The following is an 18,730-nucleotide window of genomic DNA, read 5'->3' as shown; positions in this document are numbered from 1 at the left end:
TCTGAATCTGGTTCTGATACCTTATCTTTTCAAATTGTGTTTTTGCCTTTTAGAGTGGCTCATAATTTTTCATGATAGCCAGACATGATGTACTGGCTTAAAGGACTACTGTAAGTAGGGCTTTAGAAACGTGGTGGTAAGGAGTGGGGGGATGGGAAGGGCTCTATAGCCTGTGATTAGGTTGCAGGCTTTTAGTGAGCCTATGCCTCTGGGCTGTGAACTTCACATGTTTTTCTGTTGGTTTTTTTTTTTTCCCTCCCCCTTTATCTGCACTAAAGAATGGCTATTGTGAGCTGGTGTTGGGTATTTCACCTCCCCTTCTCTAACTGATCTGTCAGTTAGGGTTTGACAGATCCCCAAGAGGTGGGACTCTGGTTAACTCACTTCTCCTGAGGGCAGACCTTATCAAGGGGAACAGAGCTCTCTGGTGTTTGTTTGTTTTGTTTGCTTTTTAGGGCCGCACCTAAAGCATATGGAAGTTCCCAAGCTAGGGGTTGAATCGGAGTTTCAGCTCAGCCACAGCTGCAGCAATGCCAGATCTGAGCTGCGTCTGCAACCTACACCACAGCTCATGGCAACACAGGATCCCCAACCACTGAGCGAGGCCAGAGATCAAACTCTCATCCTCATGGATACTAGTCGGATTCCACTGCACCACAACAGGAACCCCTCTGGTATACTTCAAAGTGGTTCTTTTCCCTCTTCTCTGCCGGAAGCAGGAATGGATTTTTTTTTTTTTTCCTGATGTTCACTATGAAACCTTGGTCACTCTCTGTTAGGTAAAGGGCCCTGATGCCTGGGTCCTCCTAGAGTTTTTCTCTCCACACCTGTCCACACTGATCCTTCAGCAAATCAACAGGGTTCAGGTTTCCTGACCCCAGGACTGGCCACTGCAGAAGTTTCTGCTCCAGTAAGTTGTGTGTCTCTGCACTTGCCTGTCTGTATCTCCAATTTGGGGGACAGCAGTTTGCCCTGTGACCCTACTTCTCGGACATATTGAAGAAGAGCTGGTTGTTCTTCTGTTTGCTAAGCCTTTTACCTGTTCTTAGGATGGAGTAGTGTCTTCCAGCCTCTGCCATGCTGGATTAGAAACCAGAAGGCTCTAATTATATTTTTTACATTGTATTTTTTTACGGTTTTCTCCCATTCATGGCAAGTGTTACTAATTTACCATTTAGAAGACATTTTTCCTTTTGGGAAATTTAATGTTAAAGTATATTTATTTTAAGGGGAAAATGATGTGTTTTTGGTTTTTGTTTTTTTAGTGAGGTAAATAACTGGACCCGTGTTACACAGACAGCAAAGGTCTTGAAGGGGGTATTTGAACAGCAGAAGTTGTGGAGGCCAGAGATAAAGGATGTAACACAGCAGGGACACAGTCGGCGCGCTGTAAATCAGAGCTGTTGTTGTTATGATCATTAGTCCTGGTTAGCTGGCCCAGTGGGAGCAAAGGAGCCGGCTTGTGGTAACCCAGTTCCATCCATCATCTTTTGGAAAAAGCGACTGGCTCGGGGGGCAGTGGGGACAACTTCACAGGGGGCTGGGGCCACTGTGCCTGGTGGTCCATTGTCTTCTCTCTGTGATGCTTCCACACAACCCCTGCTGGCGGCTGTCATCAAACCTCTCCACTTGGGTTCCCTCCAGCCACAAAAATGTGCCCCTTAGGGCTCAAGCAGATGGTCCTTGGGGTTTAGCCCACAGGCTCATTAACGGGCTAATTCATGCCCCTTGTCCAAAAACAATACGTCAGCAGCCACAAACTCCCCACTGCAGATGAAGCCACTCACTTCTCAAGAGACCCTGGGAGGCAGATGACATCCTCTGCCTGTGATTGTCCAGTGGAGTCCTGGGTGCCTGGCCCAGAGATGGGAGAGCACGGCTCACTCATGCACAAGCCCACCTCCAGGGAGGTGCTTCCCACCTGACAGGCTCAGTCCCTGCCAGCTAAGCCCTGTGTCACGTGAGCCACCAGCAGGCGCTAGAGACAGCATTCAAAACATACCTGGATAGGAGATCAACACAGGCTGGTTCTTGGGATACATGAAAACAAACTGGCTTTATTTACATGAAAGCAAAAATGAGCGAGGTAGCAGCCAGCAGTGTGAAATGTGGCTTGGAGGGGGCTGCAGGATAGCCATCCCCTGATCCCTAATGACAGCCCCCACCCAGCTCCAAAGAGGCTGTGCGCTGTGAGTCGTGATTGTTTTAAATGTCCAGGAGTCAGTATCTCAGTTATATGAGGACACCATTGGTGTGATAAATGGACAGAAAGATAAGGACAAAACTGGGGCCCTGGCTATGTACTGAAAAAACGGAGACTCTGGGTGAGAGAAAAGAAGGCATAGGGGGAGGGTAGAGGAAGGGGGAGAAGGGAAGAGAAAAGCAAAGAAAGAACAAGATAAGGTGTTAACAGGATCCTTTTAATTAGAAGTGACAGAATTGGATTAGCAAGAAGTGAAGGGGGATGCTGACTCATGGAATGGAGAAATCAGAAGATGTACTGGCTGCTGGCAAAGCTTGATGCAGGAGTCCAAACAGTGTGTCTGCCCCCAGCCTCTCTCCATCTCTCTAATCTGCCACATTTCCAGTAGGCACCATGGGCAAGGCTGGCCACCACCCACCCCATAGCTCCATCACCCCACTTCCCAGGGACCCAGGGGAAGAGAAAAACCCAGCATCTCTATCAACCCTTTCAGAAGACTCCCATTGGCTTGCCTGGGTCAGAGGCTCACCCCTGCATGGACCCATCACTAGGTCCCAGAACAGTGGGGTACTCTAACTGGCCAGGTTGGAGCCAACCAGATTAACAGTCCCCTCCCCGGAAATCTGGAGAGAAGAGGAGGGAAGTTCCCAGAGTGAAAGGTGTTTGGCAGACAGAGAAGACAGAAGGGGAGAGGGGGAGATTCAGATTTCTTGGACACTTACTCCCAGTGAAGCACAGTAAGTACCTTGAAATAGCTTTCTTTCCCAACCTAATCCTCTTCTTAACCCCACCAGGGAGGCATCGTGGCCCCAGTTTATTGATAGGAACATTAGTGTCCAACTTTGCAGCCTTCGGTTTTGCAGATATTATCAGGTGCTCAGATGGGGCAGTTGTGGATGGATTGGTGAAGCCCTGGCCTCCATCATACTACCCAGGAGTGGTCCTGTTCATGGGCCCACCTGGGCTGCTGGCCAGGCAGGCAGGCAGCATCCTGGACTCAAATGCAGCCCTTGGAATCCTCAAAGGACCTTTGTTCCTAAGTAATCACTCACTCACTCTCATCCTGCAAAGATACCTCTGAGCCCTAATGTGTGCCAGGCACTGTGCTGGGTGCTGGAGATCCACGGATAAGAAAGAGACAGCCCCAGCCCTCAGGGAAAGGCGGGCAGTTTGGAATGTTGGAAAATAAAGATTTGTAAAAATACTTAAAGAGGCAAATTTGAGGAGGTTTTAACTGTGGGGACCCTCCAGAAATTTAGTTAATCCAGGAAGTCAAAATTTTTGGATAGCTAGGGACTCATCTTTTTGAGAACAAAACGTGGAGGTTGGGGGGGTGTTCTTTGTTATGGCTTTAGCTTTCTAGGGTGGAACTATTTCCTGACTGCAAGACACACGTTTCCTGGATACCTGGGCAGCAACCCCCAGCCCTAGAACCCCCTGTCCTTCACTATCCAGATTAAATCATCCAAGCCCCAACATCACGCATGTCTCTGGTGAGTTCTGACCTCCCCAGAGTTCTCTGAGGGGTCTGTGGAATTGGGGAGGAGGGCTTATACTTTTTGATGGTCACCTGACTTTTCCTCTTGCTTTTGTTCCAGACCCCGCAGGTCTTGTCTTTGTTCTGGCTGGGGCCCCAACTTGAGCATGGCCTCTTGTTCTTTCAGTGAAGCACCTCACCAAGGCTCATGCAGAGTTAGTGTAAAATTGCACAATGGTTTGGAGTGGGAAGAGTACGGTAAAGGCAAGTGATACTGCAGAACAGGAAACAGCTGAATACCAGACGCCAGAAAACCGGCATGGTCAGCCAGGCTCACCCCATCACAGGAGCCCCCAAGTGCTCTCTGCCCTCCCGCACCCACGCAGGGGCCGTTTTCCCAGGTCCCTCCCTCCCAGGTGCCCTGTGCCCTGCCCCAAAGATCGCATTAAGGAGCCACTGCTCAGGGAAGGTCCTTCACTGCTCAGAGGACCCAGAAGTGGAAGCCACCGTGGGGAGCACTGCGTCCCAGAGAGTGAAAACCACTTCTAACTGGAACATGCGGGACTCATGTGTATCTTATTATGCAGAAGAGCGTGGCTTTCTTGGCCAAGGTGTCCCCATTCCAGGCAACACCCTGTACTTGGCCTCTCGCAACAAATAAACCCAGGAAAGAGCTTTCTCAGGCAGTGAATTTTCCTTCCACTTCCCACTGCAATGAGCTTGGACTACGTGCAGTTTCTAAGCAGGTCCTTCTTGTAGTTCTGTTACTCTCTTTCAGAGTAAATCACCCTGGCTTTCTGCTTTTTGGATATCCTCGGGCCAGTCTTTTATTTTTTTTTGGTCGGTTGGCTATTCACGCAGCTGCTAATGCCCTTGATCTTGGTGACAAATCCATCCTCTTCTGGATTGTCCATCTTGGCAGATATTCAAATGTGCTCAGGAAGTTCCCGTCGTGGCTCAGCGGTTAATGAACCCGACTAGTATCCATGAGGATTCAGGTTCGATCCCTGGCCTCGCTCAGCGGGTTAAGGATCCAGCGTTGCCATGAGCTGTGGTCTAGGTCACAGACCTGACTCAGATCCTGCATTGCTGTGGCTGTGGTGTAGGCCAGCAGCTGTAGCTCTGATTCCACTCCTAGCCTGGGAACCTCCAAACACCATGGGAGCAGTCCTAAAAGGACAAAAAAAAAAAAAAAAAGAACTCAGATTTAAAACCACTTTCCCTTTGGTTTCCAGTACCTTGTGGGTTTGGTAGAAGCTCTTCAGACACCAGTAGAGGTAGTTTGTTTCCTCTCTCTTCTGCTATTCCAACAAGACTTTGAAGTCTATCTGCAAAGGAGAGAGACAACTCAAGTGTGTGTTATGCTTTTGGGTCCAGAAAAATGTGGCTGGGGAGTTGTGGGTCCTTGTCCAATCAGGTGATAACCTTGACATAACCACATCACTACCATAAGAAGAGAGAGCGCTAAAGACAGTAACTCTGGGGATTAAACAGTAGGCTGTCCTGCCCCTGCCTTGGAGGAGAAGGTTCCCCAGAGCGGAGGCCATGTCCCCTCCCCTGCGCCGCCCCCCCATCCCACAAAGTCACCTTCTGGGTGGCTGCAGACATTGTACATCCGGGGACTAAAATCAGACATCCTCGGTCTGGGCTCTGCCTCTGATGGGGGAACAGCCTGCTTCCTGGGGAGTCCTTACTCGTTTAATTACTGAAATGAAATGGTGGTGCTCTCTGACAACTGTAACTGTGCTGCCTGAACCCCTTCCTCACTCAAGTCAGTCGGGTGTCTTAGCTTTGCAGTCACTGTCAGCATTTCCAGCGACTTGGCTTCTGAAGATTCGATCCTGTTCCTTTCCAGTTTTCATTTTCCTAAGGAAATCACAGCTCGCCTATACCCCTCCCAGGCTGGTGGCAGGTTGCTGGGGCCTCTGCTCTAGAAGCTCCTCTTCCCCCGCCCATGAGGAGTCAGGAAACCTGCCGGCCCAGGTCCCCATCTTCCAGATGCATCAGAACCTCTAGGAGGGCTTGGGACCGTTCTCATTGCTGGGCGCCGCTCCCGGAGTTCCCGATTCAGTGGGGATGGGGATGGGGCCTTGGAATTTGCATCACTAACAGTGTCTCAGATCACACTGATGCTGCTGGTCCAGGGGCCATGGACAGCAAGCCATGTCGGCAGTTCTGAACTAGCTCGGTAGCTCTTAGATTTTAAGAAATATAATTTGAGCCCCATGATTAAAACTTTTCTAATAGCTGTGTATTTTACTACAATTCAAAAATGTTTTCTAAGCCACATTTTAACAATGTAAACGGTCATGGTCCCAGTCATTTTACGATATGCTCGATTTACCCCCGTGTCCCCGGGGATGGAGCTCCAACATATCATTTTAACATGTGACCAGTACAAAGCTGCTCGTGAAATCTTTTCCCTGCTTTGACACTAAGTCTTCAAATCAAGCGTGTGTTTTGACAGCAGTGCGGCTTCGTCGGCTCCTCTCCCGTCCGGTGCTCAGAAACCACCTACATCTAGTGGCTAGGTTTCTGTGGTTCTAGGACCCCCTTTGTTTGTTTGTTTGTTTATTACTCAAATGAATTTATCATATCTGTAGTTGTATAATGATCATCACAATCTGATTTCACAGGATTTCCATCCCACAGCCCAAGTTCATCCCCCCTCCCCCCAAACCGTCTCCTCCAGAGACCATAAGTTTTTCAATGTCTGTGAGTCAGTACCTGTTCTGCAAAGAAGTTCAGTCTGTCCTTTTTTCAGATTCCACATGTCAGTGAAAGCATTTGATGTTGGTGTCTCATTGTATGGCTGACTTCACGTAGCATGATAATTTCTAGGTCCATCCGTGATGCTAAAAATGCCAGTATTTCATTCATTTTAATGGCTGAGTAACACTCCATTGTATGTATGTACCACATCTTCTTGATGCACTCCTCTGTCAATGGACATTGAGGTTGTTTCCATGTCTTGGCTATTGGAAATAGTACTGCAAAGACACACATTGGAGTACGTGCGTCTTTGCGAGTCATGGTTTTCTCTGGATAGATGCCCAGGAGTGGGATTGCTGGATCAAATGGTAGTTCTATGTTTAGTTTCCTGAGGAATCTCCATACTGTTTTCCACAGTGGTTGCACAAATTTACATTCCCACCAGCAGTGTAATAGGGTACCTTTTTCTCCACACCCTCTCCAGCACTTACTGTTTGTAGACTTTTGGATGATGGCCATTCTGGCTGGTGTGAGGTGGTACCTCAGAGTGGTTTTGATTTGCATTTCTCTAATAATGAGTGATGTTGAACATCTTTTCATGTGTTTTTTGGCCATCTGTATGTCTTCTTTGGAGAACTGTCTGTTTAGATCTTCTGCCCATTTTTGGTTGGGGTTGTTTGTTTTTTTGATATTGAGCAGTAGGAGGTGTTTATAAATTTTGGAGATTAATCCCTTGTCAGTCGATTCATTTGCAAAGATTTTCTCCCATTCTGTGGGTTGTCTTTTTGTGTTGTTTAGGGTTTCCTTTGCTGTGCAGAAACTTTTAAGTTTGATTAGGTCCCCTTCATTTACTTTTGTTTTTACTGTCATTACTCTAAGAGGTGGATCTGAGAAGATGTTGCTATCGTTTATGTCAGAGAGTGTTTGGCCTATGTTTTCCTCTAAGAGTTTTATAGTGTCTAGTCTTATATATGTCTTTAATCCATTTTGAGTTTATTTTTGTGTATGGTGTTAGGGAGTGTTCTAATTTCATTCTTTTCCATGTGGCTGTCCAGTTTTCCCAGCACCACTTATTGAAAAAGCTGTCCTTTTTCCATTGTATATTCTTGCCTCCTTTGTCATAGATTAGTTGGGTGTAGGTGCATGGGTTTAATTCTGGGCTTACTATCCTGTTCCACCGATCTATATTTCTGCCTTTGTGCCAGTACCATATGGTTTTGATGATTGTTTCTTTGTAGTATAGTCTAAAGTCTGGGCGCCTGATTCCTCCAGCTCTATTTTTCTTTTTCATGATGTCTTTGGCTATTCTGGGTCTTTTGTGCTTCCAAACAAACTTTAAAATATTTTGTTTGAGTTGGTGTGAAAAATGTCCTTGATAATTTGATAGGGATTGCATTGCATCTGTATATTGCCTTAGGTAGTATAGTCATTTTGATAATATTAACTCTTCCAATCCACGAGCATGGTATACCTTTCCATCTATTTGTATCATCTTTGATTTCTTTCATCAGTGGCTTATAGTTTTCAGAGTACAGGTCTTTTGTCTCTTTAGGTAGGTTTACTCCTAGGTATTTTATTCTTTGGACGTGGTGGTAAATGGGATTGCTTCCCTAATTTCTCTTTCTGGTCTTTCATTGTTAGTGTATGGAAATGCTGTCGATTTCTGTGTATTAATTTTGTATCCTGTGACTTTGCCAAATTCAAGGATGAGCTCTAACAGTTTTTTGGTAGAGTCTTTAGGATTCTCTAGGTGTAGTATCATGTCATCTGCAAATAGCGATAGTTTTACTTCTTCCTTTCCAATTTGGATTCCTTTTATTTCTTTTACTTCTCTGATTGCTGTAGAGTAGTGGTGAGAACAGACATCCTTGTCTTGTTCCTGATCTCAGTGGGGATTCTTTCAGCTTTTCACCATTGAGAATGATGTTTTCTGTGGGTTTTCATAGATGGCCTTTATTATGTTGAGGTAGGGTCCCACTATGCCCACTTTCTGAAGGGTTTTTATCAGAAATGGGTGTTGGATTTTGTCAAAGGCTTTTTCCACATATATTGAGAGGATCATATGGTTTTTATTCTTCAGTTTGTTAATGTGGTGTATCACACTGATGGATTTGTGGATATTGAAGAACCCTTGCATCCCTGGGATAAATCCCACTTGATCATGATGTACAATCCTTTTAATGTATTGTTGGATGTGGTTTGCTAGTATTTTGTTGAAGATTTTTGCATCAATGTTCATTAGTGAAATTGGCCTGTAGTTTTCTTTTTTTGTGGTATCTTTGTCTGGTTTTGGTATCAGGGTGATGGTGGCCTCATTGAATGAGTTTGGGAGTATCCCTTCCTCTGCAATTTTTTGGAATAGCTTCAGAAGGAGAGGTCTTAGCTCTTCTCTAAATGTTTGATAGAATTTGCCTGTGAAGCCATCTGGTCCTGGACTTTTGTTTGTTGGAAGTTTTTTAATTACAGTTTCAATTTCAGTTCTTGTGATTGGTGAGTTCATCTTTTCTATTTCATCTTGGTTTAGTCTTGGAAGATTGTACTTTTATAAGAATTTGTCCATTTCATCCAAGTTTTCCATTTTATTAGTGTTTAGTTGCATATAGTAGTCTCTTATGATCCTTTGTATTTCTGTGATGTCCATTGTCACTTCTTTTTCATTTCTAATTTTATTGATTTGAGTCCTCTTCTTTTTTTTTTTTGTATTTTTGTCTTTTCTAGGGCTGCTCCTGGGGCATATGGAGGTTCCCAGGCTAGGGGTCTAATCAGAGCTATAGCCATCGGCTTACACCAGAGCCACAGCAATGTGAGATCCAAGCCGTGTCTGCGACCTACACCATAGCTCACGGCAACACCGGATCCTTAGCCCACTGAGCAAGGCCAGGGATTGAACCTGCAACCTCATAGTTCCTAGTCAGATTCATTAACCACTGTGCAACAACAGCAACTCTGTCTCTCTTTTTTTCGTGATAAGTCTGGCTAAGGATTTATCAATTTTGTTGATCTTTTCAAAGAACCAGCTTTTCATTTCATTGATTTTTTCTATGGTTTTCTTTGTTTCTATTTCATTGATTTCTGCTCTTATCGTTATGATTTCTTTCCTTCTACTTTCCTTCAACTGGATCTTGTTTTTGTATTAATTCAGCCAGTCTATGTCTTTTGGTTAGGGCATTTAGTCCATTAACATTTAAGGTAATTGCTCATATGTATGTTCTTATTGCCATTTTATGAATTGCTTTGGATTTGTTTTTGTTCCACGTGTTTGTGTTTCAGGTCTTGTCTGTTCTTCTCTCTCGAGCTGATTTAGATGTAAAGTTAGCTTGTTTATTTGAGCTTTTTCTTGTTTCCTGAGGTGGGCTTGTATTGCCATAAACTTTCCTCTTAGAATGGCTTTTGCTGCATCCCATAGGTTTTGCAGTGTTGTATCTTTGTTGTCATTTGCTTCTAGGTATTTTTTAATTTCCTCTTTGATTTCTTCAGTGATTCATTGGTTGTTTAGTAGCATGTTGTTGTGTCTCCACGTGTTTGTGTTTTTTGCAATTTTTTTCTTGTTGTTGATTTCTAGTCGTATAGTGTTGTGGTCGGAAAAGATGCTAGATATGATTTAAATTTTCTTAAAGTTACTGAGGTTGGATTTGTAGCCCAGGATGTGATCAATCTTAGAGAATGTTCCATGTGCACGTGAAAAGAATGTGTATTCTATTGCTTTTGGATGGAATGTCCTATAAATATCCATCTGGTCTAATGCTTCATTCAGGACCTGTGTTTCCTTATGGATTTTCTGTCTGGATGATCTGTCCATTGCTGTAAGTGGGGTGTTAAAGTCCCCCACTATTATTGTGTTATTGTCGATTTCTCCTTTTAAGGTTGTTAGCAGTTGCCTTATATATTGTGGTGAAGCTGTGTTGGGTGCGTAGATATTTAAAATTGTTGTATCTTCTCGGATTGATCCTTTGATCATTATGTAATGACCTTCTTTGTCCCTTAAAATATTATTCATTTTAAAGTCTATTTTGTCTGATATGAGTATTGCTACTCCAGCTTTCTTTTGATCTCTGTTTGCATGAAATATTTTGTTCCATCCTCTCACTTTAAATTTGCATGTGTCCTAGAAGTGAAGTGGGTCTCTTGAAGACACCATATATATGGATCTTGTTTTTGTATTAATTCAGCCAGTCTGTGTCTTTTGGTTAGGGCATTTAGTCCATTAACATTTAAAGTAATTGCTCATATGTATGTTCTTATTGCCATTTTATGAATTGCTTTGGATTTGTTTTTGTTGCTCTTTATTCTTTCCTTCTTCTCTTGTTCTCTCCTCTTCTGGTTTGATGACTATCTTTAGTGTTGTATTTGAGTTTATTTTTCTTTGTTTGTGTATCAATTGTAGATTTTGGGTTTGCAGTTATTCTGAGGTTTTGATATGAGTCTATATGTATATGAGATTGTTTTAAGTTGTTGTTCTCTTAATTGGAAGTTCATCTCCAGTGTCCTGCATTTGTACCCACCTCTTCTCATGCTTTCTGAATTTGGTGGTATAATTGTGCATAGATGATTTCGTATCTTTACTGTATATATGTATTTACTGGTGAGCCTTGTCATTTGTGGTATTTTTGTTTCCTGTTGCTGCCTTTTCTTTTCTGCCTAGAGAAGTTCCTTTAGTATTTATTTGTTGTAAGGCTGGTTTAGTGTTGCTGAATTCTCTCAGCTTTTGCTTATCTGTGAAGCTTTTGATTTCTCCTTCAAATCTGAATGAGAGACTTGCTGGGTAAAGTAAGCTTGGTTGGAGGTTTTCTCCTTTCATCACATTAAGTATATCATGCCACTCCCTTCTGGCCTGAAGAGTTTCTGCTGAAAAATCTGCCAATAAACTTATTGGGGTTCCCTTGTATGTTATTTATTTCTTTTCCCTAGCTGCTTTCAATATTTTCTCTTTGTCTTTAATTTTGCTCAGTTTGATTAATATGTGTCTCAGCATAATCCTCCTTGGCTTTATTTTATGTGGTACTCAGTGTGCTTCCTGGATTTGAGTGAGTGGTTCCTTTCCCATGTTAGGAAAGTTTTTGGCTATTATCTCTTGGAATATTTTTTTCTGTCCCCTTCTCTCTCTCTTCTCCTTCTGGCACCCCTATAATATGGATGTTGGTGCGTTTTACGTTGTCCCAGAGTTCTCTGAGACTCTCTTCATCTCAATCTTTTTTCTATTTTCTGTTCCACATCCGTAATTTTCATTAATCTGTCCTCCACCTCACTTATTCATTCTTCTGCCTCCTGTATTCTGCTGTTAGCTGCTTCCAGTGTGTTTTTTATTTCAGTTATTATATTTGGCATCTCTCTTGTTTAAGTTTTATATCTTGTATCTCTTTGCTCAGTGTTTCCTGTAAGTTATCCATCTTTGCCTCCAGTTTATTTCCAATGTCTTGCATCATCTTCAGCATCAACAATCTAAAGTCTTTTTCCTGGAGGCTGAGAATCTCCTGATCACTTAGCTGATTTTCTGGGGGTTTTTCCTTTCTCCCTCATCTGAGTTATAGTCCTCTTTCTTTTCATTTTTATAGGTCTTTGGTGTAGTGACCTTTTTTACAGATAATAGAGCTGTAGCCTGTCTTACTTCTGGCATCTGCTCCCCTTGTGGCTGAAGTCAGTATGGGGGCTTGCTGTAGGCTTCCTGATGGGAGGGGCTGATGCCTGCCCTCTGGTAGGTGGAGCTGATTCTAATCCCTCTGGTGGGTGGGGCTTAGTCTCTGGATGGGACTAGAGGCAGCTGTGTGCCTGAGGGGTCTTTAGGTAGCCTGTTTATTGAGGGGTGGGGCTGTGACCCCACCTGGATTGTTGTTTGTCCTGGGGCTTCTCTGGGCTGACTGATGGGTGGGGCCAGATTTTCCCAAAATGGCCACCTCCATAGAAAGGCACGCTGCTGAATATTCCGAGTTTTGCCTGCAGTGTCCTTCCTGTGCAATGAACCACAGTCACCCCTTGTTTTCCCAGGATGTCCTCCAAGAACTGCAGTCAGGTTTGACCTAGATTCCTATGGAGACCTCGCTCTGCCCTGGGACCCAATGTACATGAAAGTCTGTGTGCACCTTTTAAGAATGGGGTCTCCGTTTCCCCCAGTCCCATGGAGCTCTTGCACACAAGCCCCACTGGCCTTCAATGCCAGATGCTCCAGGGGTTCTTTCTCCCAGTGCCAGATCCCTGCATGTGAGGGTTTGATGTGGGGCTCAGAACTCTCACTCCTGTAGGTGAGTCTCTGTGGACCCGTTAGTTTCCAGTCTGTGGGGCTTCCCACCGGGGAGGTATGGGGTTGTTTATATTGCATAATCGCCCCTCCTACCTCTTGATGTGGTTTCCTCTTTGTCTTCTGGAGTAGGATAGCTTTTTTAAGGTTTCTGGTCCATTTGGTTGAAGATTGTTCAGCCTTTAGTTGTGAATTTTGTTGTTTTTAAGAGAGAAGTTGAGCTCTAGTCCTTCTATTCTGCCGTCTTAATCCCATCTCTCTAGGACCCCCTTTGAAAAGTCAGATGCTGCTCTTGCAGAAAGCCCTCCCTGTCCCCCTCCTGCTCTGAACCACTTCCCCCAGGACCTCCGTGTGACCAGCTTTTCTCTAATCCAGTGCTGGCTGTGCCGTGGAATCACCTTTAAACCATTCTGCTGCTGGGGTCCCCCGCTTCCCCCAGTATTCTGATTTCAGCCAGCCAAGGTGCAGCCTGGGTAAGGAGATCCCTACATCTCTCTGGGTGATTCAGCGGCCCAGCGCTGTCTGGGGAAGCTCCCCCCCCCCCCGCAGGACTGTTAACACCCAAAGACGGTGCTGCCGCAAAGATGATCTGTGACCTGCAGCATCCGCAGCACCTGGGTGCCGTTAGAAATTCAGCATCTCCAAATCCCAACCCGACCTGCTGTGTTAGAGCCTGTGTTTTAATAAACTCACCAGCGATTCCTGTGAACACTGAAGTTTGAGAAGCACTGCTGAAGGAAGCAACTTCTTATTCCTCTTCTGTATGCTCCACCTGGGGAAGGAGATGGAGGTCCCGCACAGACTCTCGCTGGAGGCTGTGTGCCCGGATCCCAGCCGGGCTCACACCTGCTGCTCTGAGGCTGAGCAATTGCATCCCCTCTGAGAGCCACGGTTTCTACAGCCATAAAATGAGAGAAATGGGCTCAGTCAGAAGGATCAAATTCTAGCCTTTTCTTTGGTTAACTGTTTTCAAAAGCCAAATTTATTTCTAATATTTTAAAAAAGGAAATATGACCTAAAATCTCGAAATTCTCATTTCTTCTGAAAAATGAGATCTGGCATCCCCCGGCCCAGTCCCTCTGGGCAGCAGTTGGTGAGGGCGGGAGCTCTGGAGGCCTTCACACCCAGCCCCTCTTTGCCTATCCCGGCACCGCCTGGCCGTGGAGACTGCGGAACGTGAGAGCCTTGCCCTGCCGCGAGCATCTGAGCGAGAACCACACCCCATGTTCTCTTTGCTGTGTGTTCCAGGTCAGGAGTGGTCAGGAGAGAAGTCTGTGGCTGTCTGGAAGGCAGACATGACACGCTGTGCAGTGAGCCCTGACGGGCGGGCCCTGGGGAAGCTCCTGCTTGTTGCTGCTGATGGCACTGCGCCTGGTTGTCATGGGGCAGGAAGGGGACCAGAAGCTCCTCCAGCTCTGTGAGTCCTGGCCCAGGTGGGTGACCAGCGATGTGTGAGGGTGCCTCCTTCTGCAGGTCACATGGGTCTCCAGTTCAGAGGTAGTCCGAGACAGGCAGGTTCCAGGCCAGTCCATTCCTTTCGCTCTAGTTTCTCCCCCCTCCCTCCTGCTTTGGGTCCTGCCTGGCTGGCCCCTGGGAACTTCAGGCCAACCACCAATGGGAAGGCATCAGCCTTCTGGAGACTTGCTCACCGCCTGCCACCCCGCCATCCCCGCCGGAGGCCCAGCCCCACGGTAAATCTCATCCCACATCCCTCAAAGGGCTTCATCAAGGGAGCACAACTGCTTATCAACCCAGTCCACTAGGTGTTCCCAAGGCTGAGATTAAACTCTAGGGACTCAGGTCCACCTGAGAGTGGCATGAAAGCCGTGGGCTCTGTCACAGGCATGTCCCTGAATATAAAGTGTTTAGCCCGTTGCTGGGTATGGGCCAGTGAGGCTCAGGCTTTCATGTGCACACGTGTCACCTGGGATCCTGGTCTCACTGAAGCGCGGACACAGGTGCAGCAGGTCTGGGGCGGGGGCCAGGATGCTACAGTCCGAACAAGCTCCCAGGTGATGCCGGTACTGCTGGGCCACAGATCACACTTTGAGCAGCCAGGTGTCAGAGGTTCATGAACCCCACATGAGGAGAAGCCCACAAAGGTTTGCCCAATAGTCTGAATAGTTTGCCTAAACTTTCCCACATACGTCGTGAGAGGCACTGCCTAATACTCAGAGCCGCTGCTTGATAAATATTTGCTGACTGGACAAGTAATCTGGCAGTTTTCATAGCAGCTCATCCTGAGTTGACCTCCCTTAGCCATCTGCACCCCCAGCTCCCCATTACAGCTCCCGTCGTTCACTCGTGGGGGTTCAGAGACCAGAGACCCAGGATCCTCACCACAGTCTAGGGAGAAAAATGAGCCTGTGACTCAAAGGCTGCAGGCATGACTTTCAGGGGCAAAAAAGAAAGGCAAGGGCAGGCCTGTTACAGATGCGGGTCTGGGCAGGCCCGTTACAGATGCGGGTTTGGGCAGGCCCGTTACAGATGCGGGTTTGGGCAGGCCTGTTACAGATGTGGGTTTGGGCAGGCCTGTTACAGATGCGGGTTTGGGCAGGCCTGTTACAGATGCGGGTTTGGGCAGGCCTGTTACAGATCCAGGTTCCCAGGGCCCCAGCCTAGACCTGCCTAATGAGTCTCTGGAGGTGGGACCCCGCATCTGTGTTGCTACAAGTTCCCCAAGGGATTCTGGCACAGGGCAGCTGAGCTTTCAGGCACTGTTACTGCCCATCCTGCAGCCATCCGTCCTCAGCGTGAACCAGCAAGGGGCTCTGGCCACTTATCTGTCACTTCAGCTCGCAGTGATGAGGCGGCCACCTCGTGACAGGCGCAGCAGAGAGAAAAAAACCCGCAGAGGAGGGTCCACACAGACGCACCCTCAGAAGGCCCGCCTGCAGCAGGCAGAAGGCAAACAGGCGGCGAGGGGGTGCACTTCCGCAGCGCCACCTGAGGGGGCGCTGGCAGGAGCCGCGGGGGCCCGGGAGAAACTTGACCTGGACCATGATGTTAGCACCTGCTGCCCAGGGGGGAGGGGTGGGGGCAGGCAAATCTCAGTGTGACTGGGATATAGGATTCCAGGCAGGGCGTGGGAGGGACAGGCGGGAGGGGCACGTCTGCCATCCAGGAGCACAGCCTGTGAAAGCTGCGCCCGCCACCCACTCCTACACAGGGAGTTGAATCGCCACATCCCATAGGGTGCCTGGGAAGCCCAGAGTATCGCCCGCTCCTCAGAATCGAAATGAATATCACCCATCTGAAGACAGTTTGCAATAAAATAGTCTTTACCGTTATTGAGAGTTTGCCCTGATCCTGCCAACCCCCGTGCTTGATTTAAAATCCTTCCATCTGGAATTATTAAGGGCAGTTTATCAAAGTAAAGATGGATGGCGTAAGCAGATTTTGCTGCTGGCATTCAGAAAGACGTGTTATCCCCCTGCCATTCAGCAAACGTTCTTTAATCACGGTTGATTGAAGGTTACCAGCTCTGAATTATTAGTTAATGGCATCTCTGCAAAAGAATGATTTATTGGGCAAGTAAACTTTGCAAACGAACGCAGATTCTGAATTGCTGGGTATTTCATCCAAAGCTGAAATGTGCATTATTTGGACAGTGTGTCTTCAGAGCGGAAACAAAGCCCAGAGCGGAGGCTAACATTTAGCCTTGAGCTGGGGTTTCCCTGTGCTTTCAGGGACTGGAACCCCGTTTCCCTTCGCTGGGTCCCTATCCTGAAACACCGGCCTGGCCGGGCCAGCACCCAGGGAACTCACATCAGCCTCCAGCCCAGCCTTTCACATGAGGGACAACTCAGCATCTGAGCCCTCACCTGGACCCACCTCAACCCTGTCAACATAGCAGTTCTTAGGGACGAGGGACAAGGCGGTGAGGGGCCTGTCTTCTCCCTGGGCCACAGTTCTCAGAATCCCGAGCCTCAGACCCTCAGGAGCGCTCCCTGATACACAGAGTACTGGCCCACCCCTGTTGCTGAGTCTGTCGATCTGAGGACGTGCACTTAAACTCCTGGGCGATGCTGCTGGGCTGAGGCACACCACTTTGAGAGCCACTGCTCCAGTCTGAGTCAGAGGCTTCTGATCCAGGACAAAGGTTACCAGAAGCCCTGGATAACACCCAACAGGGGATCAAAAGTGCGGCTTCTATTTCAGCCTCAAAAATAACCAACCTGAGGATCATGAGAAACTGGTGCCAATGAGATCACTCTGTGCCCTGAGCAAGGGCTCCCTGCCTGCCCAGCTTGGGGAGCATCAGCCTAGGAAGGTCAGCAGAGCCTCAGAGGACCCCAGACCAAATCCCTATGCCCCCCCACCCCCCGACCAGCAGGTCAGCATAAGCAGCCCCTGGGGTCCCGGTGAGCAGAGCAGAGACAGTGATGGTCCAGCCAGGTGATTTGCCAGGAGGATTATCACAGTGGTACATGGAGAAGCCCTGTGTGCTTGGCACATCCTCAGCGCCCAATTAAAGCAGCTGCTGAGAATAATACTTTTAAAGAGCCACTCCACCAGGTTCTGCCCCAGACACGCCTTGTGCTGCTTGAAGAGCCAGGAATGTGCTCGGAGATCAGCTACATTACAGTCCTGTGTGTCCGTGTGCTTTCTCAGTCGAGTGTCTTCCTTGTTCCGAGTTTTGGCATTCATCAGCTCCCCTGCCCCCTGCCCCTAGCACCAGGCTGGGCAGAAGGAAGAGTTGGACCAAAGTCCTGCCCACAGCCCCTCCCCGAGGGCAGTGATTCATTTCTGCCCACATCTGTCCCCCTTCGGAAGCTGTCATGAAAGCCTGATGCTGGCACCCGAGTTGCTGTGAGTTCCACTAGTGACTAGCAGTGATTTTCATGCCGCTGCTCAGAGACAGGGCTGGAGCAGCTGTGAAGTGCCGTTGGCTTAAACCCCTGCTTCTTCCATTTGAGGTGTTCATTTGCTAAATGACCCAGCCTAATCTTGCTGTCAAGATTGCAGAACAAAGGGAGCTTGGCGGCAGGGCTCTGAAAATCTCTTAAGCAAAGGAGCTGCAAGTGGCATTTCACTGAAGCTTGATCGCTCAGGCCGTCCTGGCAGAAGCTGGAGCTGTGAGCGTCCCGGGCTGGCTGACATTTGCACCGGGCTGCCTGCCTGTGGCTGAGTTACATCAGCTCTCCCGGGGCTGCCTCCAGAGAGCAAGTTTCTAAATGTAAGCCCTCGGCCCGTCATATATGTATCTACTCTCATGGTGGCCACGCTCAGAGGCTGTGATCAGGGTGTGACCAGAGGACATTCTTGAAATGGGGTCCCTGCTTGGGGGGGGGCTGGTCCCCATGGCTACTTTAGAACCTGCATGGCTCCCCTCTGGCCCGTCCCCCAGAGGGCAAACTCTTCCTGACCAGTCCGAGGACAGAATTCAGCCCATCGGTCCTGAAATCTGTAACACATCATCGCTCAACTGTTACTAGCAGCAGAGGGACGCTCTTGGCCCCACTTGGAAGAATGTGGCCTCACTGGCAAATGGAGCCGTTCACATGCAGACGAGCTTCAAGACAAGAGCTTCTAGGCTGGGACAGACAGAGATGCCCTCGGCCCGGGTCCCTGAATCTCGCCCCTCCCCCAATTCCCGCCGTCACCCGTTTCCGCGCCCTCGTGACTCTGTGATGCTGTTTATAGCGATGCACTTTCCTAACCTGCGTGTTAACTTTAGCTGCATCCTAAGAACTACCATACGTAATGTCATGGGTTTGGCATATGCTGGCTACTCTTTTTTCTAATAGGAGCTTCATTAAAATCTGCAGAAGGAGAAAAGGAAGCTCTTCTGTGTGCCTTTGATGAGCAGGAATGAAACCAGCGGAGAGCAGGGCACACTCCAGAAACATCACTTTACTGCTGTCCTCACGCTCTATGCAGGAAAAAGCAGTAATGGCCAGGCCTTTGCACACGTCGTTTCTTCTGCCCCCCCCCAGTACACACACGCACACGCACACACACACACACACACACACGCACACACACTCTTCTTGCCCACCTGGACTATCAATGCCTCCTCCGGGAAGCCACTTCCACGGCCCTAACCTCCGAGAGCAGACATGCTCTCTGCTGACGTCCTCCTTAGCGCCGAGGCGGCTGACTA

At 47.7% G+C, this 18,730-nt stretch overlaps 1 long non-coding RNA gene across 3 annotated transcripts in view; it reads left to right on the top strand.

Moving 5' to 3' along the window:
- Positions 1-18,730, top strand: part of LOC110257422 (uncharacterized) — a 51,770-nt gene that overhangs the window by 17,471 nt on the left and 15,569 nt on the right. For 2 of the 3 annotated variants that reach the window (XR_014832656.1, XR_014832654.1), the window contains one exon: positions 13,873-18,406. This is a non-coding gene — a long non-coding RNA (uncharacterized LOC110257422). Of the gene's footprint in view, positions 1-13,872; positions 18,407-18,730 lie in introns of those variants that run through there. The other variant, XR_014832655.1, reaches the window with a different exon arrangement.

The sequence above is a fragment of the Sus scrofa genome, chromosome 17 (assembly GCF_054392235.1).
Source record: "Sus scrofa isolate SSC_HxYL_T2T_F1_AM1 chromosome 17, Sscrofa_HxYL_maternal_Yorkshire_Landrace_v2.0, whole genome shotgun sequence".
NCBI classification, from domain to species: Eukaryota; Metazoa; Chordata; class Mammalia; order Artiodactyla; family Suidae; genus Sus; species Sus scrofa.
This window is presented reverse-complemented; position numbering and strand designations above follow the sequence as displayed.